Source organism: Suricata suricatta, chromosome 12 (genome assembly GCF_006229205.1).
Source record: "Suricata suricatta isolate VVHF042 chromosome 12, meerkat_22Aug2017_6uvM2_HiC, whole genome shotgun sequence".
In the NCBI taxonomy this organism is placed as follows: domain Eukaryota; kingdom Metazoa; phylum Chordata; class Mammalia; order Carnivora; family Herpestidae; genus Suricata; species Suricata suricatta.
In genome coordinates this window covers 45,991,483-46,016,185 of record NC_043711.1, presented here as the reverse complement: position 1 = coordinate 46,016,185, position 24,703 = coordinate 45,991,483, and the positions used below count along the sequence as shown (strand labels likewise).

The window sequence follows — 24,703 nt, the reverse complement described above, 5'->3', positions numbered from 1 at the left end:
CTCTGTAGATCTGAAATTCCAGTTGGCTGTATTGGTTTCTCTGCTCTGGGTTTCACAAGACCTAAATCAAGCCGTCAGCAGGACTGCATTCCTTTCTGGAGACTTCAGGATAAATCACTTCCAAGCTCATTCAAGTTGGGGTTGAATGCCGTTCCTTACAGATGGAGAGTTGAGGTCCCTGTTGCCTTGGCGGCTGTCAGCCGGGTGCTGGTCTGTGGCCCTAGAGGCAGCCCACATTCACTCTCATGCTTTACACATTGCCCCCCTTTAGCAGTGGGGTCCCTCTCTTGGAATCTTTCCAGCTTCTGCCTCTGCCAAATTTCTCCTACCTCCAGCCAGAGAAAGTTCTCTGCATGTAAGGGTTCGCCCGATTAGACTAGGATCACTTAGATCATCCAGAATAATCTTTTTTGAAGTGTGTAATCTGGGTGGCCCAGTCGGTTAAGTGTCCAACTCTTGATTTCAGCCCATGTTGTACTGGGCATGGGACCTGCTTAAGATCGCCTCTTGGCCTCCCCTCTGCCCCTCCCCCTCCTACACTCCCACTTTTGCTCTCTAAATAAATAAAGGAATAAATAAATAAATAAATAAATAAATAAAGTTTATAAGTGTAATTACACAATTACATGGGCAAAGTCCCCTTTTGCCACGGGAAGGGGTCAGGATATGAACATTTTGAAGGGCCCATTATTGGCTCTTCCAAAAAATATACATACAATTTTATATCCTGAAAAGCAGGATTGCAGCCTGTGCCCTGGTGTGGTGTGCAGCACTGTAATCTGACTAACTGAGCAAAATGCATCTGGTGGTATATTAGTTATCTATTGCTGCAAAGCAAATGACCCCCGAAGTTAGCAGTTTAAAGCGGCAAATGCTCAGTACTCCACAACTTCAGTGTGTCAAATATCAGGTATGGCTCAACTGAGTCCTTCTAATCCAGTCTCTTAGGAGGTTGCAGTCACACTTTTACAACGGCTGCAGGTTTATCTGAAAGCTCAACTGGGGGGTTAAAGATCCACTTCCAGGGGCACCTGGGTGGCTCAGTTGATTAAGCATCCGACTTTGGCTCAGGTGATGATATCATGGTTTGTGGATTTGAGCCCCACGTCTGGCTCTGTGCTGACAGTTAGCTCAGAGCCTGGAGCCTGCTTCGGATTCTGTGTCTCCCTCTGTGTCTCTCTCTGACCCTCCCCTGCTCACACAGTCTCCCTGTCTCTGAAAAATAAATAAAACAGGGGCACCTGGGTGGCTCAGTCAGTTGAGCGTCCGGCTTTGGCTCAGGTCATGATCTCACGGTTCGTGGGTTCAAGCCCCGCATCAGGCTCTGTGCTGACAGCTAGCTCAGAGTCTGGAGCCTGCTTCAGATTCTGTGTCTCCCTCTCTTTCTGACCCTCCCCTGCTCGCACTGTCTCTCTCTGTCTCTCAAAAATAAATAAAAAACATTAAAAAATAAATAAAACATTAAAAAAAGATCCACTTCCACGTGTACTCACATGTTGGCAGGACTCAGAAGACTCAAGACCAAGTTCACCCAGGTGTTCCTCGCAGGTCTCTGCTCCTCACCTCATGGTCTCTCCACAGGCTGCCTGAGTGTCCTCCTAATATGACGGTTGGGGAAAGACAGCCTGGGCTAGAGGGCAACAGAGACGGGGTGTACCAAGAGAGAGCCTGCAATGAAAGCTCCCCCCCAATTTTGTTAACCATCTTAACCGTTTCTAAGTGTGCAGTGTTAAGTATATGCACATTGTGCATCAGATCTTCAGGACTTTTCCATCTTGCAAAACCGGCACTCTCTCCCCATTCTGTATGTAGATTTCTTGGTAGAGCCAATAATGGGCCCTTCAAAATGTTCATATCCCAATCCCTGCAGTGTGTGAATACATTATGTTCCATGGCAAAAGGGGATTGTGCCCATGTAATTGTGTAATTACACTTATAAACTTTTCATTTATTTAGAGAGCAAAAGTGGGAGTGCAGGAGGGGGAGGAGCAGAGGGGAGGCCAAGAGGCGATCTTAAGCAGCTTCCACACCCGGCACTCCCATCCCCCTTTACCCCTGCCAACCACCATTCGACTTTCTGTCTCTAGGACTTTGACTTCTCTAGGTGCCTCACATAAGTGGAACCATATGGTATTTATCTTTTGGTGACTGGGTCATTCTGCTAAGCCTACTGCCTTCCAGTTCATCCATGTTGTAGTAGGTAATAGGATTTCCTCCTTTTTTAAGACCAAATAATATCCAGCCATATGCATTATACCACATTTCTTTATCCATTCATCTGTCCTTGGGCATTTGAGTTGTTTTCGCCCCTTAGCTATTGTGAAGAGTGCTGTAGTGAACATGGGTGAGCAAATATTTCTTCAAGACCCTGCTTTCAGTTCTTTTGGGTATATATTCAACAGTAGGGTTGCTGGATCAGATGGTAATTCTATTTTAAAAAACTTTTCTTAATGTTTATTTATTCATTTATTTATTTATTTATTTTCATATAGTTTATTGTCAAGTTGGTTTCCATATAACACCCAGTGCTCTTCCCGACAAGTGCCCTCCTCCATGACCCTCACCCCTCTTCCGCTTTCCCCCTCCCCCTTCAGCCCTCAGTTTTATTTTTGAGAGAGAGAGAGAGACAGAGCTCAAGTAGGGGAAGGGCAGAGAGAGAGAGGGAGACACAGAATCTGAAGCAGGCTCCAGGCTCTGAGCTGTCAGCACAGAGCCCAATGCGGGGCTCAAACTCTGAACTGTGAGATCATGACCTGAGCTGGAGTTGGACGCTTAACTGACCGAGCCCCCCAGGTGCCCTGGTAAATCTGTTTTTAATCTGTGAGGACCTTCCGTGCTATTTTCCATAGCAGCTGCACGTGTTCTAATTTCTCCACATCCTCACCATCACATGTTACTTTCTGTTGTTTTGTTTTGTTTTATGGTGGTCATCCTGATGGGTGTGAGGGGACACCTCACTGGGGCTTGGATTTGCATTTCCCTACTGATGAGTGACAGTGAGTCTCTTTCATACACTGTTGTCCATTTGTATACATGCTTTGGATGGAAGCCACAGTCTTTTAAAAACCTAATATTGAAAATACCTGCATCACTTCTGGTATATTCTTTTCACAAGGAACGAGTCAATAAGCCCTGTCCACACTCGAGAGGAGCAGAATTCTAGGAGACAGGGATCAAGAGCACCATCCTAAAGGCTGCCAACCTCAGATGGAGCATCAAGACTCTGTGCAGAAGGATGATTCAGGGCTTCAGTGTACCAAGGACCTTTTCCTAAACGTCCCTCATGTTAAGAATCACTTGGAGTTGGGGCACCTGGGGTGGCTCAGTTGGTTGAGCATCTGACTTCCTCTCAGGTCATGATCTCATGGTTCGTGGATTCAAGCCCCGCGTCGGGCTCTGTGCTGACCACAAGCTCAGAGCCTGGAGTCTGCTTCAGATTCTGTGTCTCTTTCTCTCTCTGCCCCTCCCCTGTTCACTCTCTGTCTCTCAAAAATAAATAAAATGTAGGTTCTTCCATAGAGGGGCTAACTCAGTGAATCGTAGGTAAGGCTTGGGAATCTGCTTTTTAAAACACTGCCCAGGTTTTTGTCTTTGTTTCTTTTTTCCTTTTTTCTTTTAAGATTTTATTTTTTTTTAAGTGATCTCTACATCCTACATGGGGCTTGAACTCAGCCCCGATATCAAGAATTGTGAGCTCTATTGACTGAGCCAACCAGGCACCCTTGTTTCTCTCTCTCTCTCTCTCTCTCTCTCAATGTTTTTTATTTATTTTTGAGAGACAGAGAGAGGCAGCTCAAGCAGGGGAGGGTCAGAGAGAGAGGGAGACACAGAATCCAGAGCAGACCCCAGGCTCTGAGCTAGCTGTCAGCACAGAGCCCGAAGTGGGGCTCAAACCCACAAACTGTGAGATCATGACCTGAGCCAAAGCCGGACGCTTAACGGACTGAGCCACCCCTCATTTCTCTCTTTTAAAAGATAAAATTCACATGCCATAAAATTTACCCTTTTAAAATACACAATTCAATGATTTTTAATATATTCACAAAGTTGTGCACCCATCACCATTTTCTGAGGACATTTCATCACCCCTTAAAGAAACTCCCATCCATTATACTCACTCTACATTCCTCTCTCCCTCTAAACCCCTGGACAAGCACTGATCAACTTTCTGTCTCCGTGGATTGGCCTATTCCGGACATTTCGTATGAGTGGAATTGTCCCCTCTGTGGCCTCTTGAATCTGACTTCCTTCACTTAGGATAGTGTTTTCAGGGCCCATCCATGGTAGCAGCAAGCATCAGTACTTCACCACTTCTTACGGCTGAGAATTATTGCATTCTATGGCTCCGTCACATTTTATCCATTCATTTGTTGATAGACTCAGGAGATTCCTCTCATAAAGGAAGCCTGAGCAAGGCGACAGACATAAAACTGCAGGTTTCTGGGGCCAACTCAGATCTCTTTATTACAATCAGGGAAAGGCCCAGGAACCTGTATTTTTAAGTAAGCTCTAGGTTCAAGGTGAGGCTTGAACTCACAACCTCAAGATCAGGAGTCACACGCTCTACCGACTGAGCCAGCCAGGCACCCCAGAACCTGTATTTAAACGAGCATCCCCGAAAGATTCTTTTGCACAGTGAAACTCAGACTTGGAGGAGAGGCGAGGTGAGGTAGGTAGCAGGAAAAGGCGAACATTGTTCTAAGAGCATTATTCCCAAGAAGCACCTTTTTAAACATTTTTTAAAGGTGACGGGACAAGACGGCAATTCGATACTTAGCAATATGACTCTAACAAACAGACCTGGGCAGAAGCCGTATGAACACAGAGTCTTGAGACTCATGCAGGAGGGAGTCAAAGATGACACTTCTTGTTTTGTGTGGTCTGTTTTTATCCTCTGTGGACCCATTCCTCTGGCCAGGCTCTGTCCTCAGACCAGCTTCTTTCGATAGAGGAATTTATCCAACTAGGTCTAATGTCGTAGATTTGTAAAGCAGAGAATGACTTAAAAGCTTATCTTGTTCAATGGCTCACAAACACAGCTGATTTTCCCATCAATTTTAGGATTCTTTCAAAAATCCTGTTTTCCAAAAAACAAAACAAAACAAAAAACCCAAAAAACAAAAATCCCAAAACCAAAGAATCCTGCTTTCCAAACACTGCCCACTGCCCTTCCTCCCCCCATCCCATTCCCCTTCACACAGTCCAGAAGTTTAATAGCTCTGGGGCCTTGAAACCTGTGGTTTCGCAAAGCTCTCCAGGTGAATCTGATGATCAGCCAGATTCCACAACCACTGGTCCAACACCCTCGTTTTTCCCAGCAAGAAAACAACAACCCAACATCAGACAACTCCAGGAAAGAGGTGGAGTCCGCTGGATCTCCGGATCTAGAGCTTAGGTCCCCTAGATCCTCATGAGTATGCTTTGAAACCCGTGTCATCAAAATGTCCAATCCCTGGAGCAAAAACCATATGGAATTTGGTTTTTGACACTTGGGTACATGCTTGTACGCAATTATGCTTTCGGGACCGAGGTCAGTCATTGGTGCCGTGTTAGCTGGCCCGAGTTGAATGGTAAGAGAATAAAGGATGAACCAAATTGTCATTACCAAGTGAGTCCTGTTTGGAGTCGGCCATTAGTATTTCAATTTGGGGGATAGCTCCCGGTGGCTGGATCATCATTAAGATTTAGAAATGACCAAATTTGGACTTTAGCCATATCATAAATCTGGATAAAATGCTCGCTCACATTTATTTACCGTAAACCTGGAAATAACAACTTTCAGAGCTTCACAGACCCTCTCCAATCTCTCTGTGTATGAGAATCGCCAGGGAGCGTTCAACATCGTACTATGGCCCAGTCCCAACTGTCAGGACCTCGAGAAACAGAATCAAGGGGCAAGCCCAGTCTTATTTTATTTATTTATTTATTTATTTATTTATTTATTTATTTATTTATATTTTTCAGGCTTATTTCTGAAACCAGTCTCTGAAAAAAATCTCCCCCAACTTATTCTGATGCATAGCCAGCATTCACAACCACTCTTGTAGCCCCTTAAGTGTCTAACAAAATAAGAATGATTAGAAAACATTAAGTTTCACGTTACATTCCTGAGAAACATTTTCACCCTGAACGGGCTCATGAAGAATCATGTTCCCACGTCTCTGGGAATTATAATCAGTAACATTTGTGCACCACTTTATAATTTACCAAGCTCTTTCACATACATGTTGCCACCAGTTATGATTATTTATTAAGCATCTATCATATGTTTTCTGGTAGAAGTTCGAGGCGGCGGATTCTCCTGCCCATTCTTAAAAGAACTCTATTAATGAGGCTTTTCTTTTTAGAATTTTAAATAAGGCAAAGGAAAAAGTGTCAGAAAACGGGGCAGAAATCTCACTGGAAAACTGTGCTTTATGTAATGACACCAACTCCTTGAACATTGTATGTGGAGATTGGGCTAAATTCAGCCTCAGAGGTTCACAGACCCTCGGGGTTGAAGTAATGATGAGAAAGGAAATGGGAAAAATGTGAGTTCTAAACCAGTGCTTTTCAGACTCTAAACTGCATACGAATCAACTGGGATCTTGTTAAAATGCAGATTCTGTTTCAGTGGGTCTCCTCTGGATTTGAGATTGTGCATTTTTAACAAGCTTCGAGGTGACACCAGGGCTGCTGGTCTGCAGATTACATATGGAGTGGAAAGAGTCTAAGAATTAGGGACAGGCAGAGGGAAAGAGGTCAGATCTGACCCCACCCCTATTCCTCCAGGTTCTGTGACAAATTTAGATTTCTCATTCATAAAATGGGGCCGGGGGACTGGTCTAGATCAGAGAGAAATAAAGACTTAACCCTTAGGACCACTCTCCCAGGCGCCGTGGAAAGACACAAGATACTGGAGACAAAATGGGCATGATTTCTAGTCCTACAGTCCAGAAAGTGCAGGTGGTATCTTCAAGAAGCACCCAGTTAATTTAAGTTGTCACATATTGTAAACTGTGACTCCCCATAACTTGTTCACAGGGACCTGACTGTCAAAGCTCTTAGGTTCAGAGAGCTGGTCCAGGTATGGTTAAGTTTTGATGGGGAAAGAAGTTGCCGTAGTGAGAAAGCTTGATGCACCCAAAGCTCCGTTGACAAGAAAGACACCAAAAGGGAGGGCAGGAGTCCAGCAAGAGATTGGCAAGGGAGCCACAGTGAACACACTTAGCCCACTCCCTAATGTCCCGGCCCTCATCGTGTCATCTGGGGCCTTGGTCTTCCTAGGATTTCCACTTCAGCCCCCAAACTCTGGCCCATCCCAAGCAGAAGAAAAAAGACCCCTATGGGAGAGCCTGCCCACATTCTCCATTAGAACCTGGGAGGCTCAGTTGGTTCACGATCCAACTTTGGACCAGGTCATGATCTCACAGTTCTTGAGTTCAAGCCTTTGGTCTGGCTCTGCGGACACCTTGGAGCCTGGAGGCTGCTTCAGATTCTCTATCTCCCTCTCTCTCTGCCTTTGTCCCGCTTGGCTCTGTCTCTCTGTCTCTCTCTCTCTCTCTCTCAAAAAGAAAAAAAAGAACATTAAAAAAAATTAAAATAGAACCCAGGTATCCTTTCCAACCTTGACTAGTCCTGCCTGGTGCTGGGAGTGTGCTCCTGGGACTCTCTGCCTCACTGCCCGGAGCTGGGCTCTCACAGCTCCTAATCTCCCAGGGAGATGATTTTGAACAGAGACACTGTTCAGTGGGCAGCGTCCACGGGCAGAATTTATCAACGCTATCCTCGTGCAATAGCTTGGGGATTGCATGGCTGGTACTGCCTTTAGACTTTCAAGGTTAAGGGAGATATTCCCAGTGGGGAGAATATATACGCTTAAGGGACCGTGTGCCAAGCAACCTTAACTTTTATCTCATTTAAGCAGTGCAACACTGCACATTTAATGTTGTTGTTCCCATTTCACAGATGAGGAAACCGAGGTTCAGAGAGGTCAACAAAACTCCCACCGCTCACACAGCTGAAAAGTGGATGACCTGGCATTCGATTCCCGGTTCATCAGACTGCAAGCCCGGTGCTCATAACCCCTCATCTCACTGCCTCCTGGACACTGCACTTGAAGGGAGCAATCCTTGGAAGCTGAGACTGAGTGAGAATGATGAGGTAGAGTCGATTTCCTTCTGTCATCCTAGTTTGGGACAAAAACAGGTGCACCATGCATTGGAGTACTTCTTGCAGTTCATGAAAGAAAAGATGCTGATCTGGCTCTTTTGTTTCCAGGTGCAGGAAACCTCATTTCAGGGGTCCTGAATTAAAAACGGAGGACACAGAGAAGGGGCTTAGCACTTTGACTACCTGCCTCAGTTGGGTCTAGTTCCTTCTACATACAAAGTTAGAATGCCCTTAGCAACTATCTTGTGCATACCCAAAATTCTACAATCAATTCAAACATGTTTTGAGGGCAGGGGTGCCCGGGGGGCTCAGTTGGTTAAGCATCCAACATCAGCACAGGTCATGATCTCGTGGTTTGTGAGTTCAAGCCCTGTGTCAGGCTCTGTGCTGGCAGCTCAGAGCCTGAAGCCTGTTTCAGATTCTGTGTCTCCCTCTCTTTCTGCCCCTCTCCCACTCATGTTCTGTCTCTCTCTGTCTCAAAAATGAATAAACACTAAAAACAAAACAAAACAAAAAAACATTTTGAGGGGCACCTGGGTGGCTCAGTCAGTTAAACGTCTGACTTCAAGTCATGATCTAGCAGTTTGTTGGGTTCAAGCCCCATGTCGGGCTCTGTGCTGAAAGCTTGGAGCCTGGAGCCTGCTTCAGATTCTGTGTCTCCCCTTCTCCCTGTTCCTCCCCTGCTCATGCTCTGTCTCTCTCTGTTTCTCCATAAAAAATAAATGTTAAAAAAAAAGTTTTGAAAGAAAAAACAAAAAATATGTTTTGAGTACTACAACCTTCCAGACAGTGAGATGAGCACTGAGAGGTAGATGTAGGTGAGCAAGGCAGATGAGCCCTCCCTCTGTGAGACTGACCGTCTGGTTGGAGGAGGAGCTGGGGAGACAGTCACAAATAAGACACTTCATGTGTAAGGAAAACGACGAAAGGGGACGTTGCACTGTCCTGGGGCCACACAGGGACCTCATCTCTCAGCAGAAGCCCCAGTGGATTGAATTAAACTTGATCAACCGTCCCCTGCCTACAGGAACTTGAACCAAACTAGAGGGCAGGCCACTTTTGTCACCTGCAGTCATGGCTGCTCTGTAGCACATCTGAAGAAACATCTCTACGAAGTTGTAATAAGCTCCCTGCCAACTTGGCTAACTGCAGGCATGCCAAGCCCTCTCTTGGTCCAGGCAGAGAAGTGCCAGGCATGTACACACGTGTGCACACCAGCACACACCCACTTGCATGCACACGCACACAGCCTGCTGCACTCATGAGTTTCCCATTCCGCATCCTGCCTCCTCTCAGGGGAAGCCTGAGGATGAGATTTCCTTCACAGCTTGCCATGGAGATGCTGGGAATGCAATGTATTTCAAAACCACGTCCTTTCTTATTAAGGGAACACATGAAGATATTAACCATGGTGGATTTGGGTGGGTAGAATTATGGGGGGATGTCTTTTCTTCTTTTTTTAAGTTATTTTTATTGGAGTGCTTGGGGGGCTCAGTTGGTTGGGCGTCCGACATTGGCTCAGGTCATGATCTCACGGTTTATGAGTTTAAGCCCCGCATCGGGCTCTGTGCTGACAGCTCAGAATCTCAAGCCTGCTTCAGATTCTGTGTCTCCCTCTCTCTCTGCCCCTCTCCCGTTCATGCTCTGCCTCTCTCTCTCTCTCTCTCAAAAGTAAATAAACATTTAAAAAAATTAAAGTAACTTTTATTTTGTAGTTTTTTAACAATGAGCATGAGTCACCTGTATAATCAATTTTCTTAAATAAAGAAAGATGACATTTCTTACACTACAATTGCTTTCGAATTCGCATGGAATTTGCCCCAGAAGGTAATGAGGCATGCGGTGTCTTTGAGGCTTGTTGGCACAGTGTGGTATGATAGCCAGGACACCAGACCAGGCACTCCAACACGTAAGTTCAGTTCCCAGCCTTCCAGAACTTTCTAATGTTGAGACACTGGGCAAGTCATTTAACTTCTCTGAGCCTTCACTTCCTCATTTGCAGCATGGAGCAGTAACAGCTCCCAGAAGATGAAATTGATGCAGTAATGTCAAGTGGATCCTCATTATTATTATTCATGTAACTGAAAATCATTCAATTTCACACTCTTGTAGAAAGAAGAGAAAACCAATGATTCTGGGAATTGTAACCTGGTCAGTGTCTGTTGGTATGAGAGTGGGGAGAGTAGAGTATGGAAGGTGGCATCAGATGGTCACCTGTGATTCTTGCGACCCAGTATTCCTGCCCTTAGATGTCCCCTCCCCCAGGCTGACCTATGCAACTGGTAGGATATTGCAGAAATGACAGCATGTGACTCTGAGGCTGGGTCATAAACGGTATTACGATTCTGCCTCAGTCTCTCCTGGACCACTCACTCAGAGGGAAAGGGGAAACCAGCTCTGGTGTTAGGATGACACGCAAGTGAGGGCCTTGGGGTGGGGAACTGAGGCCCCTCCAAGCTGCCCTACACCACATTGCCAGCCACGTAAGCAGGCCATCTTGGAAGCCGACTCTTCACCCCCAAACCTTCAGAGGCTTGCAGCCGCGGAGGACATCTTGACTGTAACTTCTTGAGCAACCCCAGGCCACAACCACCCAGCTAGGCCACTCCCTATTTCCTGACCCACAGAAACTGTGGGAGAGAATAAAAATCGACTGTTACTTAAAACTATTAAATGGTGGGGAGATCTGTTCTGTAGCCACAGAGGGTCCAGCCTTCAGGGGGAAGCGACCTCGGAAGGTTAGGCACCTGCAGGCATGGTGTCGGGAGTAGCAATTCATTCCAAGCCCATTTAACTTCCTTTCATGATGAAGAGACCCGGTAGGTGGATGGAGGGGGTGTGGGCAGTAAGTGGAGCTCTCTGGTCTCAGGAGGGTTTTTAATTTGATACCACATGCCACTCTCATCAACACGCAGGGAGGAGGGGTCTTCTTAGTGGGGGTTCATTGATTGGGCCTCAGGAAAATGGATGCAGGAGCTAATTCATGACTTGAGGGAGGGGAGGGAATATACTAAGACCTATACAAATATCAGTAATAATAGCAGTACTCTTCACTACTATTCATTTTAACACAGCTGATATGGGTCATCAAGACACCTCCCCCTTGGAGAGCCCAAGTTCTTGGAAATTCAGTAATTACTCTTTCCTCTCATAAACAAGGAAAATAGGTTCAGCCTCCACTGCAGTGCTTTGACAAGATTTCCAGAAAGTTCTGCCCTGCCTGGTCAGTGGGGGCAGCAGCCTTGGTCTGTACTGTTCCCTAGTCCTTCACCATCATCCTCTGCTCTTGGGGCTCCTACCTGGGGTCTCCGGCTCTGTTCTTGCTGGACCGGATCATTCCTCTATGCCTCAAAGCATTATGAACGCAAGGCAGGGCCCTAAAAGTTTGCGGATGATGAGAGGGATATTACAGCCGGGGACAGGGGATTAATTAAAATGGAATCTATAGCAGCGTGGTCTGTGAGCTCCTTGGCGACAATGTGCGCACCTTTGCTGACCCGCTGCTTTCCTAAGCCACCTCCATTTTCCCCCGGACCCCCTCCATATCCCTTCCTCCCGTTCCCAGCACCACCGCCCCAACCGGCTTCCTTCTCACAGACCTGCGGCCCCCACCTCCAAAACCCCGTCACCCGTTCTGCAGACAAGCTTCCTCTGTGTGATGGTTTCCCACCAGGTACAGACATGGTTAAACACCCGGGCTGTGACGCAGGACAAGATGGCCCCTGTTGAAGTCCCAGGTCTGCATTTTCCCTTCAAATCCTTCCTATCCCTGTTTTACGGGTGACAAAACTGACTTCCACGGGCCCAGGTGCATAAAAAAGATCTGGGACAATTCCCAGGCCTCTTCCAGGCAGAAGGAGAACTAGGTTGGAGATCGTTAGTTTAGGGCACCTGCAAAAGCTAAATTGAGCCTGCCTGAAGCTTGGGAGGAAGGAAATGTATGTAGAGTTGGTTCCTAAAGGGCTTATAAATAGGACCATTGCTCATGAGTCCTGAAAAGTCCCAGGGCCAGCCTTCCCCGGGGAGAGGGAAGGGGGCGGGGTCACATGCCCTCCTGAGGTCATTTCTAGCTTAATGATTCAGGCGGCAAAATCCCGGTGTGGGTTCAGCTCTCCTGAATGTACTTTCATTTTGCATTATGATTTGCCACTCGAGCTGATGAGAACCAAATTGATGTCATTTCCCTCCCAATAAGCTCTTGACCAGAAAACATCTATTTCTCCATCTAACAGGGATTTTTTTCCCCCACCCAGGTTCTACAAAATCATGTTGCCTTACTATTTGCCTTCTTTTTTAAAGAAAGCATTCGCCAGGGTTTCTCATCTGGTTGTAAAAGTCATGTACATGTTCACTGCAAAACAATCTGTAAGGCATAAATAGCTAACACAAGAAAATAAAAATTATACATAATGTCACACCCATAGGCAAACATTAAACATTGTAGTATGTTTTATGTTTTCTTCCTGTCTTTTCCTCATGGGTATGATCATTTTTTTTACCTTAATTGGATCAAATGCCTTTACATTTTTTTAAAAGTTTTTATTTATTTATTTATTTTGAATGAGACAGAGACAGCGTAGCTGGGGCGGGGGCCAGAGAGAGAGGGAGAGAATCCCAAGCAGCCTCCACACAGTCCACGCAGAGCCTGGTGTGGGGCTCAAGTTCACCAAACCATGAGATCATGACCTGAGCAGAAATCAAGAGTCGGATGCTTAACCCTGAGCCACCCAGGCGTTCCTGGATCAAACGCCTTTTTTTTAAGACTTCTATTAAGGGATGCCTGGGTGGCTCAGTCGGTTAAGTGTCCGACTTCAGCTCAGGTCATGATCTCTCTGTTTGTAAGTCCAAGCCCTGCATATGGCTCTGAGCTGTCAGCACAGAGCCTGGAGCCTGCTTCAGATTCTGTGTCTCCCTCTGTCTCTGCTCTTCCCCTGCTTACACTGTGTGTCTCAGTCTCTCAAAAATAAACAAACATTAAAAAATTTTAAAAAACTACGACTTCTATTAAAAGTAGGGAAGGGGGGCACCTGAATGGTTCAGTTGGTTAAACTTCAGCTCAGGTCATGATCTTGAGGTTTGTGAGTTTGAGCCCTACATGGGGCTCTGCACTGACTGTGGAGCCTGCTTGGGATTCTCTCTCTCTCTCTCTCTCTCTCTCTCTCTCTCTCTCTCTCTCTCTCTGTGTGTGTGTGTGTGTGTGTGTGTGTGTGTGTGTCTTGCTCTGCTCCTCCCCCATTCACACTTTCTTTCTCAAAATAAATAAATAAGTGGGGCACCTGGCTGGCTCAACAGGTTAAGCATCTGACTTTGGCTCAGGTCATAATCTCACGATTATGGGTTCAAGCCCTGCATCAGGCTCTGTGAATGCTCAGAGCCTGCAGTCTGCTTTGGATCCTGTATCTCCCTCTCTCTCTGCCCCTCTCCTGCTTGTTCTCTCTCACTCAAAAATAAAAACATTTTAAAATATTAAAATTAAAAATAAATAAGCTTTCAAAAAAAGTAGGGAAGGGAAGGATTATACACTCTGGCTTTAGGGAAAAATGAGTTTTAATAATAGCTTACATATACTAAGTACTGACAATGATCCAGGCACTTTGGTATGCATTGCCTTATTGAATCCTCACAACAATTCATTGAGGAAGATGCTAACACTGTGCCCATTTTACAGATGAGGAAACTAAGGCCCAAGAATAGCTAATTCATAGGGCAATTGGGATGATAGATTTTTTTTTTTTTTTGCCTTTACACCCTGAGCTGTTAACCTTTATAGTATATAGAGAGTTTATCTCTTTGTTTAGCAAATAACTGCCACAACCAGGAAGGCCATAATGGAAATACTGGCATGCTTCTTGTTTAACTGGGAATGTTTTAATGGAACCACAATACATTCACGGAACAAAGACCATACTCCCTGCTGACCTTCCGTAACATTTTGCTCTTAAAAGATACAGGGAGAAAGGAAATCCAAGGGAAAGGTCAGAAGTTTATTAGCTAGTGCTGCGACAAGCTTAGGCAGGCTTTGCTATAAGCTGTTGCTATTTTAGTGTTTGATGGCCATCTAACATGTCCCTGGGCACAGAGGCAGCTGACAGATGCCAGGGCTCAGTGCACATGCTGTGAAGGGACTGCTCGTTCTTTCTCTGGCCATTCAGTGAGCTCCTACTGGGTTTCTCTCAGGCACCGTGCTAGGCATGGACTCCAGATGTGATCTGTATAAAACCAACACCCATAGGTGCAGCCTAAGTGGTGAAGTGGTATTATGATTATTGCCACCCTGCCACCTGCCCCCCTAATGCCCCCAGTCTGGAAATGAAACATTATTTCAAAATAATAGCTCAAATTGGTATCTTGGTTAAAGAGCCTATCTGTTAGGGCGCTTTGATTGCAAGCAACAGAAACGGACTCTGGCTGGTATAGGAATCAAGGAAGAACTTGGAAGCTTATTGGAAGAGTACACTGGAGCAAAGGGAAGGCTAAAGACTCAGGCGTGAAGCCATCAGGCACCCAGCAACTCCAGAAGGTTCTTGGCAGCAGAAAATGCTCAAAAATCTCACCCAGCTGCCTTGGCTGGAAAGAGAACACTCCAACTGTTCTCTGTTTTGGGCTTGAATCCATGATTCAGATTTCAGAGCGGGAGCCCTCATTGGCCTGGCTGGCAGTCACATGCCTGGGAGGGGGGATGCACCTGGCTAACCATTCCGTCAGCCTAAAATGGAGAGCTATTAGCAGAAGACAGGCAGCTGACAAACAATGAATCTCCTTGCATTTCTTGAGAATGAGGAGGGCCAAGCACAGAGGCTATGATAACACTTATTTAAAAAACAAAAACCCCAAACCCTTTTCTAGCCATTTCTCTCACATGCTGAAGCTGCTCTCGACTCTCCATTTAGGTGCTAACTGCCCGAATATCCAGTCCTGCATACCCTTGCTCTGCGAAATGCAACACCAGCAGCAACTTCATCACCTGGGAGCATGTTAGAAATGCAGAGTCTCAGATCTCCGGAATCGGAATTTGCATTTTAGCAAGATCCCAGGTGGTTCTGATGCAAGCTAAGTTTGGGACGAAGTCACTTCCTCTCCCCTCCTCCCTCCATTTCTTTATTATAGATCAACCTAGTTTCTCACCAGCCTAAAACAATACCACCTCTTCTTCAGCAAGAGGGAGGAGATGGCCTATCAACTACAAGGTTGCCTCTGGTAGAGCGAGAGAGAAGAAATGAGAACATATGCATGTTAATAATTTTTGTCCTGTAAACAAGGACCAAACAGACACAGCCTATGACCTTGGAGTGCTCATGTTCTAGAGGGAGGAGCTGGCCAGGCAGTCCAAATGGATATTGAGGGCTTCCAAAGGCCATGGCACGGTTCTCAGGGCTGAGCTGGCTTTGGCACAGCCTGATCCAGGGAGGATCCCAGGGACAAAGGCACAGAATGGGAAATTAAGTTTTACTGGGCTGCACAGATACAGCGGAGGTCCAGCGGTACTTCGTGTGCCCTCCCCATTACCGCGCTGAGATATAAACCAGTGGCTGGCCTGTCTTCTACTCAAAGACAGCAAACAGGGAGCAGGTCCCAAAGAATCACCCAGAGGGGGTGCTGGGGCCTCTAAAATGTTGTTGTGAACGTTGAGCTTTGAAAGCTCTAGAGTTCAGGTACGACTTTGTGGCCTCTTAACGATGCCCTAGTCTTCACAACATGCAAATAAAGCAGGCGCGAGATTTCCCCCAAAGTTAGCAATCTCCTGTGAGTCATTTCGCAGGAACTTGGTGGCAGCCACTTGGCTAAAAGCAGCTGTGAGATGGAATGTCCAGCCGGAGTGGCCGCAGCCACGGGCGTGGCTGTGAGTGTGGCTGGAGCCTGGGGACAGCCAGCGGGCGTGGTCACAAGCAGGGGGCGTGACCGTGGGCGTACCCATGGCGGGGCGGGGCATGCTGTGGGCGTGGCTGTCAAGCTCATGGTGTTTACCCGCAGTGACCCTGCTGGCTGGACCTCCTCTCAGGGACCACAGGTACTTGAAGAACTGTGGCGTTAGTCCCCCAGAGCAGGTAGAACTGTAGGCAGAATCAAGTAGAGCTGAGCCGAGGACGGACACAGGCCCAGGGCCGCCAGCAAAAGACCAGAGAAGAGGCCCAGTCTGTCTGCTGGTGAGAGTGGGGTTTGGCAGGCAAATGATCTGAAACCACCTGGACTCCTTTCTACAGGATATGTGGATTCAGGCAGCCCGAGCTGACAAGGTCTGTGGCAGAGAGCGTGATGTTAGGTGGCTCTGCCCCTGCATCTGGCAGCAGTAATCTGCACCAGGATCCTAAACCCTGCTCTTCATCCAAATCCCTCGGGCTGCATGAAGGGACCTACACTATCCCACCCTCTTTTTCATCTTCTGTCTTCTTCGGGCCTCCCAGCCCACATTTTCCCTCTCCCCACCCCCGCCACCTCCTCCCCTGGAGCATCAACCCTGTGGGCTGTCACCAGACCAGCGTTTCCGCAAGCAGCAAAGCTCGGAATTCCCTTTAGGCTCAGTTTAGAACACGTTGTGGTGGCGTCCAGTGAGTTAATGGTTGCAAAAGCTTTAGAAAAAGACACTCTCCCGCTCCTAGAGAGGATGATTTACATTTCTTTGACATTCTCCAGTTTCAAAAGCCACTTGCAAATGCCAGCACTTTTAAGTTTTATTTCTGATACTTGTACCTGTAAGGTAAAGCACCTCTCATAAGAAGGGGAAAACAGCCCTTTAAACCATGGCACTTTAAGAAAGAAGAAAAGAAGATGCAAAAAGTAGTAGTGATGAAATAAACAAGCAAACTGGTTTGTGAAGTAGCCCCAGCCTCAAGCCCACATCTTTCTAGGAGCTCCTCATCAACACTGATGGCTAAGGTTTACTGGGCACTTACTTGAAGCCAGAAACCTTTCTAAGCACTTTATTACCTATGTTATCTCATGCGATCCTTGTAGTAAATCTAAACCTGCACTTCTCAGACGGGAGTTACATTGCTTTCCCACTGAACCCTTAGGCATATTTGGCAATGTCTAGAGGCACTTCTGCTAGTCACAACCTTAGGGGACGCCGTTGTTACTGGCATCTAGTGGGTCATGCATCCCATGATGCTCAGGACAGCCCCACCACAGAGAATTAACTGGCGCAAAATGTCAGTAGTGCTGAGGTTGAAACCCCCTGCTGTAGGAGACAGGGGAATCATCATCCAACCCATTTTAAAGATGAGGAGGGGCGGCTGGGTGGCTCAGTCGGTTGGGCGTCTGACTTTGGCTCAGGTCATGATCTCACAGTCCATTAGTTCAGGCCCCGAGCCGGGCTCTGTGCTGACAGCTCAGAGCCTGGAGCCTGCTTTGGATTCTGTCTCCCTCTTTCTCTGCCCCTCCCCCACTCATGCTCTGTCCCTCTCTCAGAAATAAATAAACATTAAAAAAATTTTTTTAAAGATGAGGAAACAAATAGAGAGGTGCTTCCAGATACTTAGGTTTCTGATCAAACATAATTGGCAAAATGAATGCAAACAAGGGATTGAGAAAAAGTTTGCTGATATTTGAGATGAACTAAGAGAGGGAGGAAATGGGAAATCATTCGCTTTGCACGTGTGCTGTGATTTTCTTTGTCAGGCTGTCGTGAATCCGTGGATCGCACTGAACTGATACACTGAAATGTACACATCAGGTTGAGCTGTCCGAGACACTTTTGGTGAGGGCAGTGACTGCTTTCCACACTCACTGCTTGCTTCCGACGTTACTCTTAGACTGGCTTCCAATTTCCCAGCTGCACTTCTCACTCTCTTCTCAATTCGCAGCCTCTGCTTCACCTTGTTAGGTCCATTTGTGATTGCTCAGTGCGGAGGGAGGGGGGGTGACGGAGGGTGGCATCTGCCCTCCTGACCCTGTGCACTTTCACATCACACAGCCAGCATCTATTTGGCGCTTGTGGTGGATAGGGGAGGTGGCCCCTTGTCTCCAAAGTCTCTCCTAGGTAAAACCTCAGAATCATGGCCAGTGTTAACTGATAGGCTATCAAGGAACAAGGCCAAATGGAATTAAAAAGAGGGTAAGATCCTTCCATATGGAACTATAGTGAAAAAATGTTCATGATATTTGGAGTGATGTGATAAAGCCATGTCGGGGACACCTGGCTGGCTCAGTCAGCAGAGCATGCTGCTCTTGATCTTGGGATCATGGATTCAAGCCCTACATTAGACACAGAACCTACTTAAAAAAAAAGAAAAAAAAAGCCAAGTACAAAATTGAACATACGTTGATGATGACTTTGTAAAAAACTTTGTAGTTTTGGATGTTCCATTTTCTAAATGAACATATATGACATTGATCAGAAATCAATAGTAATTACTTTTACAAGAATTTTTTTTAAACCCCATGTAGTAGATGAGTGATGTCCACAGAAAGGTCTGAACAAAAATGTTCATAGCAGATCTTGTGTGTGATAACTAAAATGGAAACAAACCAAATGAAGTGGAGAAAGGCAAGATAAATTGGGGGTATTTTGCTACAACAGAGTACAACACGGCCATGAAACAGAACCAACAGCTGCCATGCATCCACAGGTCCACAGATATGTCTCCGAGATGGGATGAAGCAAAGGAAATCACATCATGTGAAATAAATACCATAGTATCTGATTTATAAAAAATTCAAAATGAGGCAAAATTGATCTGGGGTGCCGAGTATTGGCAGGGAAGAGGCACAGGTCAGCTTTGCAGGTAGCAGGAAGGTCAGTGTCCTCTCCCCTTTCTCACCCAGACCCAGGAGGCTGGCTCTACATTTGCATAAGCCACTAGGCAAAACAGAAGAAGAATAATCTGCTCTCTTAAAATGCAGTTTAGCCACAGTTTATTCAAGTGTGCTGATGAATTCAATGTATTCAAACTCAAGGGTGCTGCTGCCTTGAGTCTCACCCACCAACCCCAAAGCCACATTACTCGCCCCCCCCCCCCCCCCCGCCCCCCGCCCCACACTGCCAGAAGAGTTCCTGTCATTACAAAGGGATTGGGGATCCTACTTCACCCAGGTTTTGCCTGTGTACTTTAGTTTCCCACTTGGAACTGTATTTTCTTGCCACTTCCCAGCTCCAGGGCTGAGCCAGGAGGTTTAGAGCCCTAGAGAAAAAGAAGGATCAAAGAATACAGAGACCATTGATCAGCATTAGTCTCCAAGTTGAAGGTCTTGACCTCTGCCGAGACAATGGCTTTGAATGGAGGCTTTTGGTGGGGGAAAGGGATTTCTCAACCAAACGATCCCACTCTAACAAAGTCTGGCTGAAGATTCTAGAGAGGACTGCCCAACCAGAGAGCCTCCACACACCCTGGGAGACTTCATTCCCAGTGCTCTTGGAGCAGCCTGGTAGGAACTTGGTGGTTGGGATCACCCCTCCCCCACCTTAATTCGGCAAAACAGCCCACTAGGGTTCCAGATCTCCACCTGGTCACTCAGGGGGCCATACACGTACTCTTTTCTAGCTGTGCTACCAGAGGAAAGGTAAGGAAGTGCCACTCCCGATCACGGAGTTTTATCATTCCCAGATACACCCCAGACCTGTTCATGCCACTCTGGGAAGATGGTGGCAAAGGAAGAAAATGCTGAAGGTCACTGATAAGGTCAGATGTCTCTAGGGAGAGATTTAGAAACACCTAGAAGATGAGGGGGGGAGGTGTGAGAACATCAGGGTAAGTGGATCACATCCCAGCCCCCCAGGGGCTCCCTGCCTCTGGCTTAACACTTCCCTTAGCCCAGAAGGAATGGTGTGCGGGTGGTCGTGGGAGTGTGTGGAGGAGTGTGAGGAAGTTGCCCGTGGTCCCCTGGAGCCTGTTCAGGGCACACAGAGGACCCAGAAATTCCCATAGTAATGGGAAACATGGCCTATAATCAGGAGCAACAAGCTGCCACAGGCAAAGAATGCGAAGCCAGGAGCACCTAACCTGGACGATGGGTGCAGAATGCCTCTGTGCCAACTAGGAAAGGCTCCTTCTTCTGACACACACAGCCCTACAGGCTCATAGCTGGGTTGGCAAAGCCCTGGCCACATTTCAATTCCGGGGGTGGGGGGGGGGCGCTTGTGTAGGGCGTGAGGCCACACCCACGAGAGAGGGCTGTGGTTTCAGACTGTGGCTCCAGAAACCAGGTAAACCGGTAGCCCTTCAGCAGACCGCCATCCGGGTATTGGCTCAGACCGATCATTCCCTAAAGGCAAGCCGGTGAGGATCCTGGTTCCCAGTCCACTTCCTACCCATTCCCCACATGTCCCCTTTCCATCTTAAGTGGTGAGGAGGAGGGCTTCCAATCACAGAGACGGAAAGACGAGGCCCAGAACCCTGGCTGCGCTTCTCCCCCTGCTTAGCCAGGTGCTGACTGAAGAATCTCACAAACTGTTTACATTCCATGGCATAGGGCCTCCCGGGTGGTTTAGTCAGTTAAGCATCTGACTTCAGCTCCAGTCATCATCTTGAGATTCATGAGTTCAAGCCCCACGTCGGGCCCTGTGCTGACAGCTCAGAGCCTGGAGCCTGCTTCAGATTCCGTATCTCCCTCTCTCTGCCCTCCCTGACTCGTGTTCTCTCAAAAACAAATAAACATTAAAAGTTTTTTAATTAAGAAAATCATATTTCATCCCCTCAGAATCTAGCTGGGTGGAGACAAGCAAGGAAAAAGACCTATTACAGAAAAATAAAGAAGTTACATTTTCTTCTTTTTTTTTCAATTTTTTAAAATGTTTAATTTATTTTTGTGAGAGAGAGAGAGACAACGTGAGCAGGGGAGGGTCAGAGAGAGAGGGAGACAGAATCTGAAGACAGGCTCCAGGCTCTGAGCTAGCTGTCAGTACAGAGCCCAATGTGGGGCTCAAATCCACTAACCACGAGATCATGACCTGAGCTGAAGCTGGACGCTCAAAGGACTGAGCCACCCAGGTGCCCCAGAAGTTACATTTTCTTTGTACATCCAAGCATTGGACAAGCAACACTGTAACCATGCTGAACAATACTCTGGCTCTTGTTACCTTCCTGAGAGAGGCACTGGAGCCCCTCACAGACAGGGTGACTGAAAGTTATAGTCTGCCCTAGAGCTATGTGGGATTTTGCTGATTCCCATGATCATTATTAATAGCACCCCCTTCACTCTCAGAAGTGTCTCAGTACAGACTATAAGTTATATGGTCACTTATTAACAAAGGCACAACACATGTCAGGTTTGCCTGATCTGTCCTTCCTTCTTCTAGCCTAATGCCACATAAGAAGGACAGGCATGGTGACTGGGCTTGGAGACTCCAGGCAGGAAGAATTCGACCTCAGCCTTGAGAGAGTGATTGGAGGGTGAAGGAATAAGCCTTATCTATAGACAGGTGAAAGTATAAATTACCTATTGCTGCATCTCTAATCACTATAAACCCTAGGGGCTTAAGACAAACAATAAATCTTAGCTTGGACAGTTCTGTGGGTCAGGAATTTGAAAGTGACTTAGCTGGTGGTTGTGGCTCAGGGTGTGGCCAAGATACAGTCTGAAGCTGCAGTCATGTGAAGGCTTGACTGGGGCTGGAAGGTCAGCTTCCACCATGACTCGCTCACATGTCTGTTGGCAGGAGTTCCTCACCACGTGGACCTCTCCACAGAGCCTCCGAGCGTCTTCGCACCATGGCCACCATGGGGTCCTCCCCCAGACCAAGTGTTCCAAGACAGAGCAAAGCACAAAGTGCAATGACTTCCGTGACCTGGCTGTCGAAGCCACGTTCCATCCTCTCGGCAGTGTCTCATTGATGACAGAAGCTAGCCCTATACAACGTGCGACCACCAAAACGTGAGGATCGCTGAGGGCCGTCTCAGACTATGGCTGCGACACGGACTGCGCACTAAGTCACAGAGGCAGAAATAGGGAGCATCCGCTCAGGGTATCAGCAATGTGCCAGTTGTGTTCAGTGCTTACTGACTTCTCCCTATACTAAACACCAAACAGTGCACTCCAGCCAAAGTCCAGCAATGCAGCCTTGGAGAGTACTGACCTACTGACATGTCTGAGGAAATGGGAATTTGCCATCCCTTACCCATTGCTGAAATCTAGAGCAGAGCGCTAAGAAACATTTTAGTTTTGTGAGAACAAGAATGCACTCTATGTAATGCACATTGTGGCCCTATATAGGAGTTGGAGATGACCAATTTTTAAAAGTATACTCCTGGGATGGGGGTGTGGGGGTGGGAACACAGCATTGAAAGACAATCTTTAAAAATTCATTTTTTCTTTTTACTTATGGACATTTTTCCCATTAAAAAAATGATGTAGTGCTTGTGTAATTTTTAAAAGATTAAAAAGCATGAAAAATGCACTCTGCACAGAGCCAAAATCATTCTCTTCCGAAATATCTGACTCTCCTGAAATAAAGGAGAATGAGTTCCAGGAGTCTGCACTGAAGAATAAAATGCAGCAAAGGCTGAGCCAAGGGGAAATCCACTGTGGTTGCTGGCCTCTGGCTCTGGCGAGGTCAGCATTTTAAGCAGGTTAAGGTAAGGCCTGGGCGTTTGCATTTTGGAGTTGCAGCTCTTTTTTGTTTTACTCTGGGATCCTAGAAATCCTTGCCCTTTTCTAGATTTTTCTCCATTCTTAGCTAATGTGGGACACAGCTTATATTCCTGTTTTAAGATGTTTTAGTACTTGAAATTGGCTTGGATGTCCTTTTAGAGAATAGTTTCTCCACGCTCCATGTTTATTTAACAATTATTTTTTGGTAATTCCCTAGGGATACCATGACACAGACACAGGCTCCGCCCACATGACCTTCTAATCTGGTGGGCAAGTAAGTGAAGGGAATACTGACTTGTAATTTCATTTACAGAAGTTGGGCCTGCAGGGAAAGCCTGCTATCTGTAAATCTTATGGGTGGGTTTTAGAATGAAATGGAATTTAGATTAGCACATAAATACCATATAAGCCTACCAAGTAGCCACATAATCCCTGGCATCATTTACATCCTATATCTCTCTATGGTTTCCCTCTATTTTTCTTTCCTTTATTTCTATTACAACCATATAATGAAACTCTTTAAGCTATTATGAATACATCATTCTGGGGGCGCCTGGGTGACTCAATTGAGTGAGCGTCCGACTTCGGCTCAGGTCATGATCTCATGGTTCATGAGTTCGAGCCCCACCTTGGGCTCTGTACTGACAGCTCAGAGCATGGAGCCTGTATCTGTATCCAATTCTATATCTCCCTCTTTCTCTATCCCTCCCCCACTCCCACTCTGTCTCTCTCTCTCTCTCTCTCAAAAATAAATAAACATTAAGAAAAGAATTTTTGGGGGTCGCCTGGGTGGCTCAGTCAGTTAAGCGTCCGACTCTCAGTTTTGGCTCAGGGCATGTCCTCACAGTTTTGTGAGTTGAAGCCACGCATCCGGCTCCGTGCTGACAGTGGGGAGCCTGCTTGGGACTCTCTCTCTCTTTCTCTCTGCCCTTCGCTTACTCATGCCATCTCTATCTCAAAAAAATACATAAACTTAAAAAAAATTTTAAATAATTTTTAAATTAAAAAAATTAATAAAGGAAGAATACATCATTCTGCATGTTAAAAAAACCAACAACCCACACATGCCCTGAGCACTCATTATGTGCCAGGCACAGGGCTGATGGCCTCACTTATAACCTCTCTTAATTAAGTAACACAATAACCCTACCTGTGGGGTGAGTTCTGTTTTTATTCCTATTTCACAGATGAGGAAACTGCCACTTCTGCAAGGTCAGCGCACATGTTAAAGGTCATCTTGTTAGTAAACGGCAGATCAGGGATTCAAATCCTCATGAGCCTGAAATCCTTATACCCCCCCCCCACCCCCACTGCGGTGACGGTGCCTTTCTAAGTTTTGGCTTTAGTTGCTTAGGGAGTCTGTTTTGACATCAGCCAGAACACAACTTTGGTTGTAGCTCCTATGAACTGAAATGGCAAATGGAAAAAGAGGAAAGAAAACAGCTTGAAACCTGTTTCAGACCCTGCGTGAGGCGAGGAACAGAGTTCCGTAAATGAGAAGCCAGCTGGATGCAGCAAGTCCTCAAGTAGGGGGGGCCGTGCGAACTAACTTAATTGGATGATTATTTCAATTATCTAATTAAGAAAGATTACAGCTGAACAAAGACAGAGAAAGCCTCCAAGGTGATAAAAAAAAGAAAAGAAAAAGTTGATTAGTTGGGTTGGCCCTTGGCAGTGCAGGGAGATGGAAGGGACTCCCTATTGGAAGCCATGGCCCTTGGGACAATTAGCCACAGCAAGCCCCTCCTCCCTTCCCCCTCCTCATCCTGGCTGAGAGCCTGTCTTCTACTTACTGCTTGAGACTCAAGTGATCAAGTAGCCAACATTCTCCACCCTTCCTTCTTTCTGTCCTTCTTCCTTTTCCTGCCCTATTTGTTTTGTACTGGTTTCTTAAACAAAAACAGTATAGATTTCCCTGTATAGTTTAGAACGGAGGTTATAGTCTGGTTACTACTATCCATTCCCAAGTTTCCCTTCTCCATGTACGGCCCATGCACTTAAAAAAAATAATAATAAATTAGGGGCGATT

General features: G+C 46.5%; 1 long non-coding RNA gene across 1 annotated transcript in view; it reads right to left on the bottom strand.

Moving 5' to 3' along the window:
• LOC115275378 overlaps positions 1–24,703 on the bottom strand; it is a 45,154-nt gene continuing 20,451 nt past the window's right edge. The window contains exons 5-6 of the long non-coding RNA XR_003901525.1: positions 1,494–1,598; positions 1–220 (exon numbers count right to left, since the gene is read on the bottom strand). This is a non-coding gene — a long non-coding RNA (uncharacterized LOC115275378). The remainder of the gene's footprint in view (positions 221–1,493; positions 1,599–24,703) is intronic.